This window comes from Callospermophilus lateralis, unplaced genomic scaffold (assembly GCF_048772815.1).
Source record: "Callospermophilus lateralis isolate mCalLat2 unplaced genomic scaffold, mCalLat2.hap1 Scaffold_44, whole genome shotgun sequence".
NCBI classification, from domain to species: domain Eukaryota; kingdom Metazoa; phylum Chordata; class Mammalia; order Rodentia; family Sciuridae; genus Callospermophilus; species Callospermophilus lateralis.
This window is the reverse complement of record NW_027514389.1, coordinates 4128091-4140809: the sequence shown is the minus strand read 5'-3', so window position 1 is coordinate 4140809 and position 12719 is coordinate 4128091.

Genomic DNA, 12719 nt, shown 5'->3' with positions numbered 1-12719 from the left:
TCCTTAGAGCTTTATGCATGGAAATTTAGTGAGTTTTGAAATGATAAGTTCTCTGGAGAAAACTGCTGATAGATGCCTGGAGGCACCAGCAGTTCAGGACCATTTCATACTAAATTCTCAGCTTGAAAATTTTTAGACCACCCATATGAGATCTGGCTTGTAGCTATGCATCCTCCAGGAAGCTTTTTTAATTCAGATTTAAATTCCTCTCTCCCTCTCTTTAAAAAAAAAAAAAAGAAAGGACTTAGGCCTGAAAGTACACCTTTCTGACTTGCTTTCATACCTCACAGCTTATAAAGTTAGCATCCTGTGTTGATTTAAAAGTCATCTTCATTAAAATATTGTATTACATTTTGGAGCCAAAGGGCTTATATAAATTTTGATATCTTTATTACCAAATCTGAATATACCCAAATAATTTTAAAATTCAAGTGGAAATTTTGATATGTATTTATTTATAAACGTAAGTAGAAAGATAGTAAAATTCTCAAAAATAATACAGCAAAACATATTTCCCTTCCCCCTTGTTCAGGTAATTTTCCCAGAGTTGTAGAGTAAATTCTCCTACCTCTGACCAGCTTCTGCTAGTTCACCCTTATCTTCTTTCCTTAGTCTGTCAGACATTGGAAAACTTAAAAGTTCTTGGAGTTAACAGCAAAGAATATATGAAGCAGAATATGTCCAATAGATTGTAATAAGAGGAGTCAAATTTTCTTCAGGGACTCCAAGAAATCTTACTTGGGCTTCAAGAAACAGAGCAGTGTTTGTGTGACCTGGTGGCACTGTGTAGGAGTTTCCTACTCCAGCCACCAGATATTTTACATAAATAAAAACATCATCATTGTGTGACAGCTTTGCTCACACCCTTTTAATACTCTCAAAAGAATGAGTAATCACATCCAAAGAGCAGTGTCATTAGAATTTACTGGAAGGAAACATAGAAGAGCATCTAATGTGATATAGATAGTCCAACAAAATCAGCAACCCGTATAAGCAACCCTAAACTTAATGTGAATAGAGACATAATCAAAACAAATCCCTTTGTGCCAAACTCTACTTTTCTAACATATAAATAAAACTAGGAAAACATTAGGTATGCTTAAATGTGATTAATTCTGGGGTAGAGGAATATAACATGCTGGCAAATATAGAACTTACTAAAATGCCAGAGGAAAGATATAATTCCACAGCAGAACTTCCTTTGAATAATAAATAGAGATCACATCTCTAAAATATTTACAGTTATAAGACAAGATCAAAGTAAAAAAATACATATATATAGTATTCCTGGGATTCGTAAGTATGGACATCAACTTATCTCTCTGCTGATATTATAAATCCAAGACATAGGACTTACCTGGTAAGACAATTTCTACTATCATCTTCTCTGGGAAGAAAGGAGAAACTGATTGTTTTCTTAGTTTGGTGGGAACTTACTTGCTTCCACTGTGGGGGGGGACTGTCTCACCCACCTTTCTTCATTCTCTGTGCACAATTACAACAATGTCTTGTCATCTTCTTGAGACACCAGGGAAGCTGGGCTTGGCTGGAATGAGAAGCTTTTAGACCCATGAATCCGCCCAATAGTATGCATGTGACTGAGCAGAATTCCTGCATCAATGTGGACGGACTGCCTTTTCTGCCTGCTACACAGCTGCATCTTATGTCTTCCCTTCCCTTTCCTCTTGGATGGAGTTGTAAATCAGGAACATACAGCATAATATGTATACTGTGCCCGGTAATTATCCTGTTCTCACTGTGGTAACTCAAGAAAACTACCAAATAGGTGCTGCTAATTCCTATTTTGTGATGTAAATAAAGCCTTCAATTGCTACATGACCCATTTATTTACCCCTATGATTTTTAATACAAATGTGTTGCACTTCTTTAAATAAGCAGGTATAAATTCTTAAGCAATATATTCATGAGTTTATGGAGAGGCCTAATATCAGCATTAGAAGGAAGGTTTTAAACCTAGTACCCTATTATTGAGTTAGAAACAATTCAGTCTAGCAAACCAGCTGGTAAAACTACTCCCAGTTTGTGAAAGAGAAAAAAGAAAAAAAATATTTTCCTTGACATTTGAGTCACTGTATCATTTCATGCACAAAGGCTTTATGTACATACCAGAAAGACAAGCCTTACCACATTTGCATTTATCCTTTTTTATAGTTGTGATTTTGCCAAGTGCTTTATGATCATTTTTTATTAGCTGAGTCTCTCAATAGTCCTGTGAGGTACAGATTAGTGGGTTAAAATGATAAAGCAGGAAGCTCACTCTCTAGAGACATTTTATTTCCAAGAATGTCTGTATGGAAGAACTACTTTCCCATGTTTGCCAGAGGCACCAGGAAATAGAAGTCAGCCCACATAATACTGCTGAGCCATTTTTAAAAGCCGTTTTCTTTATAAAGCACATGTATATCTGCCTTCTCTCTGTCTCTCGCTTTCTCTTTCACAACAAAAGTAAGCAAAGTTCAAGTGAGTATATTCCAAATCAGTAGCATTTATTATCATATGACATCTCCCTCACTGATATTTTAAGTACAGATAACAAGCAGCACTGAATACTCGTGTAGTCATGCCTCCTTTAAGTGTTCTCTGCAAATTGTAGTAAAACAAGCTCTTATAAAAGAAACAAAAAGAAATATTAGTTGGTTAGTACTTGTTATTACTTCATCATATTACAGGTAATGAAAGCTAAAGCTGAAGGAAACTGTCTTACTGTAATTAGTCAATAAAAAAAAACTGCCTTTTAGGGAAAAGTTTTGTCTATAAACTGGATTTACTGGTTCTTAAAGATGAAAAGGCAAAACTAAGGTATAATTCTCTATGAACATTCTTGAAAACTGAAAATAAGCCTTATGATTCTTTGTTAGTTATATTCATTTTATTATATAGTTGTGGTATGATTCCATGTATAGTTTTTAGCACACTAACATTACATATGCATTAGAGGGCTTTCTTTGATTATAGAGAGTGGGACCTAGAGTTGGGGCAAAGGCCAATGAAAATAAGCTGTCTCCACAGTCGAGGTCTTTTTACTCATAATGGAGGTTGGGAATAATGCCTGGGCACAGACCTGTGATCCCAGTGATTCAGAAAGCTAAGGCCGGAGGACTGTAAATTTGAGGCCAGACTCAGCAACTCAAAACAAAGAATAAAAATGGCTAAAAAAGCCCATAAAAGTTAGAGCACAGCCTTAGCTGACTCACTATGCCTTAGGCCCTAGACTGTCCAGTCAGACTCAGGCATGTGCTAATTAACGCAGTGGGACAGAAGCTTCCTGGGCTGAGAGCTTCTGTTCAGTTTGATGATTACAGAATCAAGTTCAAGTTGTTAAGTTTATAAACACAATATTAATGTTACCAAATACTAAAGCACACATAGATGAATCTGAACTTCCAAACAAGGGCAATATTTCAATGGCAACTTCACTGTATCTCTGTTTCTTCCTTTTAGTGAAGAAACTCAAAACACACACACAAAAAAATCAAGTACTTAAAAGTATGTCAAAAAATCTCTGATGACAAGTTAAACTCTTCCCAGCCATTACCCCACCTCACTATGCTAGAGTACCCCTTGAAACCCCTCTCAGCCAAGGCTTCTCATGAGTTAACTTCAGTTATAGCCCTCAGACTTAATAACTCTGGAATCTAAATACAGATGCTTCTTGATTTACAATAGGGTTATGTTCTGATCAACTCATTGTAAACAGAAAATATTATAAATTGGAAATGCATTTAATATATCTTACTTAGTTATTTACTTACATCCTAGCTTGGATACATGGTACACTCTAGGGTATTCGTTGCTTAGCCTGATGACCCTATGGTTGAATGGGAGCTGTGACTCACTGCCACTCACTGCCACTCACTGTAAATTCTCTACCCAGCACTGGGAGAGAATCACATATTGTTAACCCAGGAAAATATCAAAATTCAAAACCTGGCAAATAGTTTCTACTGAATGTATATTGTCTTCACACAATCATAAAGTCAAAAAAATCATAAGTTAAACTATCATAAGGCAGGGACCATCCATATACAGAAACTTGGTCCCCGTTACTGATCTCTCTAAATCTCCCAGAGCAGCTGGACTGCATCAGTCAGAAAATTTGTGAAGAATGTAATAGCACAGTGTCAGCAAAATGGCAGAATAGGAATTTCCACTCTGAAGGGATGAAGTCTCATCCCTTCAGAGTAATATTAACTTGAACAACAATCCATGAGTGCATATTCAAGGGTTCGTGCATGCACACACATGCACACACAATACCTTCACAGGACTAAAGTGGGAGATGATGGCATGTGGGTGAAACACAGAAATAAGAAAAGACCCATTCAAGAGAGAAGAAAGGACAATTTCAACATTACTCATGTTACCTCCTCCCCTGAATCTGCAGAGAACATTGTGGAGAGAAATACCTTTAGTGTGGGGATAGGAGAGTGAACTGAGCACCCACCTTTTCTGCATACTCCAGGACCAGAACTGTCCCAGTGAACCTGGTGCCAGACCAGCACAGAGGACCCAGTCACTAGTCTGGCACCTGTGAACCCAGGCTCCATACCTACCCCAGCACCAAGCAAGCCCCTCCTATCTTAGATTCCAGGATAGCCGCAAAAACAGGCCAGCCCCCATGCCCTAAGATCCAGCTCCAGGCTAACACCTGTGCCAAGCCAGCTCCCATGCACTGAATCTCCATCTGGCCAGCTCTCATTGCCATAGGTTCTGTACCATCCCCATACTATGTCCAGCCTATGTGGATACAAGCTCCAGGTCTCTGCCCCAGATTCCAGACCAGCCCAGAGCTAGGACATATAGCCCTGGGCATCAGTTCTACTCTAGTGCAGGTCAGCAGCCCTGGCCTCAAGTACCAGGCCAACAACCACAAACACAGGCTTTAGGCCTACCTGGTCTGCTCCCATGGCCCCAGGCTTTCGACCAGAGCTGTGGCTATATGATATAAGGCTAGTATACATGACTCCAAACTCCAGACCAGCCCCTACAGACCCATGTACCATGACTGCTCCAGCATCAGGTTGACTCCATATTCCGGATTGCTAGAGATGTTTAACATTTTTTTCACATATTTGTTGATCATTTGTGTTTCTTCTTTTGAGAAATGTCTATTTAGTTCTTTTGCATACTTAATTGGATTATGTATTTTTGTGGTGTTAAGTTCGTATTGACTCCATGTCATAGAATATGTTAATAATGCTGCCCTGAACATGGGAATATAGATACCTCTTCAAAATATTGATTTAATTTCCTTTGGATATACCTTGTGGTTGGATTATTGGATGACATAAGTTTTTTTTTTTTTTTAAGTTTTGAGGAAGTTATGCTGTTTTCCAAAATGCCCGCCACTGTAAATTCCTATCAACAGTGCACAAGGATTCCCATTTCTCCCTTTTCTCTGTATCCTCACCAACTTTTTGCCTTCTTTTTGACAACAGGTGTGAGGGGATATCCCATTGTGGTTTAAATTGTATTTCCACAGTGATTACTGATGTTGAGTCTTTTTTCAGGTATTTATTGGCTATTTTTAGAAGTGTAGTTTTTGTGTGTGCAATAGAAGTTGTTACTATCAGCTTCAAACATATTTTCATGACTATAAGAATTTTTATGGGGCTGGGGATGTGGCTTAAGGGGCAATGCACTCGCCTGGCACACACGGGGTGCTGGGTTGGATCCTCAGCACCACACAAAATAAAATAAAGATGTTGTGTCCACCAAAAACTGAAAAATAAATATTAAAAAATTCTCTCTCTCTCTAAAAAAAAGAATTTTTATGTAAGCTTCATGGTAACCACAAAGAAAATACTGCAATTGACACTCAAAAGAGAAAAAGAAAAGCATACCACTTAGAAAAATACCAAATTACAAAGGAAAGCAGCAAAAGGAATCAGGAAACAATGAGCAGCTCAAAACATTTACTTTAATTATACATGGATTAAATTCTCCAATCAAAAGACATAGAATGACTGAATGAATAAAAAATAACTGGATCTAACCATGTTCTACTTATAGAAGACTTACATTACCTTTAAGGATGTAGACTGAAAGTTATGGGATAAAAGAGATATTCCATAATAACATCAATCAAAAGAGTACATCAGTGACTATACTAACAAAGTAATATTGACTTCAAGTAAAAACAAACTATAATGGGGAAAATAAGATTGTTATATAATAATAATAATATATTTATAATTATTCTATCAAGAAGATAGAATAATTATAAATATATATGCACAACTTCAAAGCACCTATGTATACAAAGTAAATATTAGCATAAGTGAAGGGAGAAATAGAGTTCAATACAATGGTACTTGGGGACTTCAAAGCCCCACTTTCAACTGTAGATCTTTTAGACAGAAATTCAGCAGACTTGAAGCAAGGATGTGGAGGAAAAGGCACTGCACATTGGTGCAAACAATCTGGAAAGCAGTGTGGAGATTTCTTAGAAAACTTGAGATGGAATCACCATTTTACCTAGCTATCCCACTCCTCGGTCTTTACCCAAAAGACCTAAAATCAGCGTACTATAGTAATGCAGCTACATCAATGTTTATAGCAGCTCAATTTACAATATGTAAACTATGGAACCAACCTAGATGTCCTTCAATAGATGAATGGAAAAAGAAACTGTGGTATATAAACTTCAAGGTATATAAACACCATTAAAAGATAAAATTATGGCATTTGCAGGTAAATGGATGGAGGTGGAGATCATGTTAAGCAAAGTAGGCCAATCCCAAAAAACCAAAGGGCAAATGTTTTCTCTGATAAGTGGATGCTAATCCATGTTTGCGGGAGTGGTGGGGATGGGGAAAACTGTGATTGGGAAAAGGGAGAAAGGGAGGGGAAGGATCATGGGGGCAAGAAATATGGTGGAATGAGATGGATGTCATTACCCTAGGTACACGTATGACTGCACATATGGTAGCAATGCTACATCATGTACAACCAGAGAAAAGAAAAGTTGGACTGCAATTGTGTACAATGAATCAAAATGCATTCTGTTGTCATATATACCTAATTAGAATAAATAAATATTTTTTTAAAAGACATTCAGCAGACTTGAAAAACACTATAGACTAAGTGGACCTACTAGATAAATGGAGAACATTGTCTCCAACAGCAGCGGAAGATGTTCTTCCCCACATATTCTCTAGGATAGATTATATGTTATATTATAAATTAAGTCTTAGCAAATTTAAGATTTGGTTAAAATCATATCAAGTATCTTTTCCAGCCATAATGGTATAAAACTAGAAATCAGTAACTGTAAGAAAATTGGAAAATTTACAAATGTGTAAAAGTTAAACAGCACACTCATGAAACATCAGATATCAAAAAGAAATAAAAAGGTATCTTGCAATACAAAATAGAAAGAAATTTTAATAGAGCTTAAGAAATTCAGCAAAAGCAATTGTTTGGGGAAATTTTATAGTTATAAGGGCCTACATTATGAAAAAAGAAAGATCTAAAATAAACAACCTAACATTATACTTCAGGGAACAAGAAACAGAAAAAAACTAAGCCCAAAGTTAGCAGAAGGAAGGAAATAATAAAAACCAGAGCATAAATAAATAGAGAACAGAAAACATTTATGAAACAAGAGTTGGATTTCTGAAACAAAAAAAAAAATTAACAAACTTTAACTAGACTATCTTTAAAAAGAGGGAAAAGATATGTAAGTGAAAGAAGAGATATTACAAGTGACATCACAGAATTTCAAAGGACCATCCCTACCAAGAATGAATCATAAAGTCCATCGGTGAATAAATGCTAATACAGAAAATATCAGAGAGAGAGAGGGAAAAAAAATTTCTGTCTTAAAAAGAAGTATATCTCACCATTTGGGACAAAATTTTAGGACATTATGCTAAGTGAAAAAAGTCAGGCACAAAAAGACAAATACTACATAATTTCATGCATTTGTGGAAGCAGAGATTAAGTGGTTGTCAGGGTTTCTAGGAGAACAGGGTCATGCTGATCAAAAGGTATCTATGTATGAGGTGCTAGATATGTTATTTAGCTTGATTGTGGTAATCATCTTATGTTTATCAGTATATCACATTGCACAACCTAAATACATACAATTCTTATCAATATTTAAAAAGGAGAAAAAAATGAAAGAAGCTTATTGAGAAAGATATATAGGAGTGGCAGTTTGCATTTACTATTGTATTCATTGCTATTTTAAGTGGTAGCTATACATCATGTTGCAATGAGATTTTTTACGTCAAAATATGTGTGATGAAATTCACAGAATACCTTTTGTGATGGCAACTTTTTATTCAATGGTATATAGATTTATGAAAAAAATCTTTTTTGGTTTCTTTTTCTTTCTCTTTTCATAAGAAACATAGTAAGGGTCAGTCTCAATTTTCTTCTGTGCCCCACTGTAATTTTTAGTACTATTCCCTTTTACTCCAAAAAGTGTCACAAGTTGGTTTAATATATTATGTAGTCTTTGGGGGTATCATTGTCCATTACTTGAACAGAGAAAGGGAAAGCAGGAAAGAGGAAAAGTATTTAAGACAACCACGTGCCAAAAAATTAACTAGATGTTCTGCTTATGTTTTTATTTCATGGATTAATGATGCAGCTCCTTAGTGGTAGAGTACTTGTCTAGCATGGTAAGACCCTTTTTGATCCTCAGCAAAGCAAAAGTAAATAAATAAACTAAATAGCTTCATTTCATTCTCACAATCATTGAAGGAGACCATGCTTTCCTTTCCTTCTTACATATTGGGCTTAGATGATTTTTCCAAGTTACACAAATGAGGAGCATACCCAAATCTTTCTGAATTACTATTTTACTATGAGTAGCATGGACTAAATATGCAAGTTAATTTGTAGCAAAAATTAACATGGTAAAGAAAAAGAAAACAAATTCCGCAAACTCCGGAAACGTAATCAGCATTCAGCGTTTCTTGGCATTTTCTAAACAGAGCATCAGCAGCTCGGTTGTTCTCCATCATCTTATTTAATCACTCAATTAAAGTATCTTCAGGACACCTGTTGCAGGTATAAAACACCAAGACTCAAATTAATTCCCAAACAATAATGCCACCTGTTAATGTCCCAAGGCAACATTTCTCCTCAGGTAATAATAACCCGTTCTTACAGTCTATTACTTGCTCTGAAAGTCATGCCTTTCTTTGGCTTCTAAATGGGATGTAAAAAAGTGTAAGCATCATTTTTCTTCCAGTTTCCATGCCTGTGTTCCTGCTGATCCTCCCCATTTGAGTGGCTTGTCTTCTTCCTCCTACTTGTCTTTCAAGTTCCAGCCACGCCTTGCTGATTCTACAAAACACTCCTGGCAACTGGATTTGGTACATAGTAATCTATCTCTCCTTTGTGTTCCCATAATTTTTTAGTCAATTTCTAGCTGTTTGTTATTTTACTGTTCTTTGCTTTATGTGTAAACATATGATATTTTAAGTACTTCTAATATAAACACTTAAAGGGCAAGAACTATGATTTCTACTGTGTGTGTGTGTGTGTGTGTATATATATATATACATGTGTGTGTGTGTGTGTGTGTCCTTTTTGTAATACCTAATGTAAATTGGCAACCATTTGGCATTCAGTATATACTGCTTGATTAATATAGTAATTAATATAATAATACGATGACTACCAGGCAAAGAAAGAAGATCAACTGTTATTGTTATTCTGCAACTCTTAAGATTCTGGATTTTAGTATTTTCAGGATGGGTTCATCTGTAAAACTTAGTTAATGTAAGACTTTGAAAAGAAATCCAACTCAATACATAAGCTATGCTTAAAGGGATGGAAAAACTGAGATGAAATGGAAAATATAAGTAACATGATAATAACTGATAAGAATTTTTCTGTAAAAAAAGGCTGAAATCCATAAAATCAAAAAGGCTTGGAATTTGAGGCTTAATATATTTTAATAATTTGAAAAAGGGAAGAAGAGCTCCTCTCAATAAGTAATATGGACTAATCAATAAAGTGTAGAAATTTTCCCTGAAATAATCAGATTAAAAACTTATCTAGAGGAATTCATATCTTCCAGGCTCTTCTTACCAAAATCTTACCAAATTTATTTACCATTTCATTCATTCATTTATTCAACCAATATTTTTAAATCTTGTTTTTCCCTAGTCTCCAGGTATTAAGGATCATGCTGACTATATTGCACAAGTGTGTTATTTGCTGATATATTTTGGAAAATAAGTTTTCTATATTTCCGTAGAGCTATATGCCTCTCACAATTATAGCTCATCTTGGTGCCACCCCTCAGTCACACCTACGGTTTTGCAGCCTGATTAATTATTTTGCAGCAGATGTGGCAAATGCAGAGGTGGAGCTGCTCTGAGTATTTTCTGTGTTAAGTGGTGGGGATTCCCCCTGCTGTTCCCTTTGGCTGACTAGCTCCTCTCAGGGTGTTGTTAATGAAATTTAGTCTCCTGTCACATGGTCTTCTGAACTTTGCAGCAGCTCCTCCCTCATGGTTCTCATGCATGATTGTGAGTTGATGGATAGACCAGCTAGGCTCTGATGTTTAAGATTTTAGTGAACAGACACATTCCACTGCAGAACTTGGACCAACATGACCAGCATCAATTGGTTTTTGTCTTGTCATAGTTCGTGCTTTGTTCCTTAGGCACAAAAAGCCTACCATTCTCTTACTAATAATGTATTTCTTAGTTACTTTTTCTGCAGTATTTCACGGTGCTGGATCTTTCCTTCCCGTTGCAGTTGTATTTAAGCCTACATTCCCCCTGCAGCACAAAACAAAGGGTCCAGTAATCATGATCTTTCACCATGCATTTGCACTAGCAGGCCCATCAATTCATACATTTCAAGCACACCTGTTACCTGCAGTACTTGGTATCTACATTTGAAACCCTTGTTGAATGTATTCTTCTACTGAACAGCCTTAATTTAACTAGTCCTTGGAGTTTCATATACACAAATTGACAGTCTCCTACTTCATCAGTGTGAAAGCTAACTGTGCAAAAAAACAAATATATGAGATATTTGGTATATTCCTAGAAGTGTTTCTTTAAAATACTATCCATAAAAAACAATTCAGTGTCTAAACTCACCATTTTCAGATTGAAAGTCAGCAATTTTAATGCTAACTTTTTTCTCCTAAATGATTTATTATTAGTGTTTAATAATTACCAAATGTTTTCATGGAATTTTTTGTCAATTTAATTCTTTGGAAATTTAGCTATGGTACTGAATAATTTAGAAAAGAAATATGAAATTATTGTAGATGTCCAAGCTAAATTTGGAAATGGATTTAAGTAATTTGTGAGTTCATAAAAATTGAGGCATTTGAACCATTGATTTCACTTAAGCTGCCTTGGATCTTAGCATTCTGTTAATCTGTATTATAGTCTTACATCCCTACCAAGCCTTTGCCTAGAGACTAATTCACAGATACATTTATTTCATTTTCATCATGATAGAGTCTCATAGTACACAATGTAATGTATATGAAGCAATGAAGATTCGACTCCTCTTCTAAACCCCTACAAGGTGATGTATATAGAAATAATTTGATGAACTTCTTCATCATAATCCTACACATTCTCAAGAAAAAAGTTTTCTCATTCTTCTTTGAGTACTGTCACATTAATCAGTATAAGACAGTGCAAAATAATTAGTACTTGCCAAAACCAGCAAATTAGAAGCATATCTATTCAGTTTAGTTGATAGATATGGGGTATGAAATAAGAATTATTAAAACATACTCATTAAAGTCATATGTTGGCAACTTGGATCCCTCAGTCAAGTGCCCAGAGGCAACAGAAAGCTCAAGAAACATAACCAGTCAGTCCCCTCACCAACCTGTAGCACATCTATCCCAAAGACTGTTGGGTTGTTTACAGACTCCTCAGAGTTTCAGCACATGTCCTGCTTGAAAATTCAAATATGGTCATGGCTACTTTTCTCATCAAAATTACAGAGCAAGAGGGGATCCTAGTAGCAGATCTGAAGGGATTAAGGGAGCAGGCAGAAGAGAGCCAGTGGACAGTCACCTTTGGTGAGGGAGGAAACTGGAAGAGAAATGCAAGGAAGGAATCAAAGAAAAAACCCTGCATTCATTCCCTTTCCTCAGACCTGTTGTTGCAGACGTCCTTGGGCTAGATCCTGGAAAACAGCAACAGATGGTACAAAAGCCTGTCTAGGTCTGATTCCAGACAGCAGAATGAAACAGGGTGGAGAAGTGATCTGTAGGGTTGAAAGGAAGATATTCAACCCATTGTCCACTTAGTATAATTTAATATATCTAACTACCTCATATTGTTTGAAGTAAGCAGGTTTATAAGTCATAAATTCAAAACAAAAATGTACTAAAAAATAGAAGCAAGATGACATTTGCTTATTTAACTTCATTCTCTGTTTCAGCCAGCATAAAGGTAGGCTTTGAGGAAAAACAATGAAAAGAGAGAAAGTCTTCTGTTGCCATGCTTTTCCATGTCCTGTTTCTTCATGCCCACACATCAGGTGACGTCCAAGACATGCCCTTCTTATTTTTGTATCTTTATTCCCCATATATTTAATTTGATATTCTTTGGGAGAATATCAAATATCATACACTTCTCCAATCTGTCCTATATTTACTCACCTTTGGGTCTTCACTAGAACTGAATCATACGACATCACCAGGTTGGTCACTAACTCTCAATGTTTGTAGTTTTTAAATGAAATGTAGTCTT